The sequence below is a fragment of the Hemitrygon akajei genome, chromosome 8 (assembly GCF_048418815.1).
Source record: "Hemitrygon akajei chromosome 8, sHemAka1.3, whole genome shotgun sequence".
Lineage (NCBI taxonomy): Eukaryota > Metazoa > Chordata > Chondrichthyes > Myliobatiformes > Dasyatidae > Hemitrygon > Hemitrygon akajei.
Genome location: NC_133131.1, coordinates 66,440,863 through 66,441,809, shown reverse-complemented (window position 1 = coordinate 66,441,809; position 947 = coordinate 66,440,863).

Below are 947 nucleotides of genomic sequence, written 5' to 3'. Positions count from 1 at the left end.
ACCTCTCCATTTATTCTGTTCAAAACTTACAGTTCCACTTCACGTGACCAGCAGGTTGCCATAAATCCAAATTAAAATGTCAACGTTATTTCTGCTTCTAGACTTAACGTTCTGAAGACCATTGCATTGGCAATGAGATTAAAAGACATGGCCAATAATTACCTGAACTGGATGTATTGTTTCCATTGACAAAACCTCTTCTGATGGGACATAACATATCTAGAGAAAGGAATTGGTGTGCTTGCGCACTAATGCCCACTCTTGCCTGAATAACTGTTGGCCACTGCAAAGAGAGGCTGTTGGATACCATGCACAAGACTGCAAGGTGATAGAGTTAGCCTTCCAACTCCCAATCCATGTGCAATGGATTCGCAATGTAGGTCCCAGATTTCTTCCAGAAGCTTTAATTTCTTCCAGAAGAGCCCAAGACAACCTTGACATCATTAGTTTTCCAAGTGATGCCAAGTCAACACGGCTATGCTAAGAGAACATAGAGCAAATTCCAATGGTCATATTGACCTTTAATCATCCTGAGGCTTTAGTGGGCAGTTTGCCCATTTAAAGGGACATGATTGGGTCCATTAGAAATTTTCTAATATGAATATTCAATATTCCTGCAATTTTAAGCCGAGTACTTTCCCTTCCAAAGTGTCAAGCCCTTCCTGTCGTGGTTTCAGTTCCAGTTCTTCAACCCATGCCTCCTTCACACACTTCACCATTGTTTGACGTGCACCCTACCTTTTGTTCTCACCCATATTCAGTGAAACACAAAAGGACTATTTCTTCATTTAAAAATACAGGGTTTTGTGATAGTAACTGTATTTTTAATACAATGTATTTTGTACTATTTTTTTTCTTTTGACTTATAATATGTATCTTCTTGTACTCTGTAGACCTTTATATAGAAAGTAATAAAAATATTGAAAGAGAAAAATTAATCACATTTA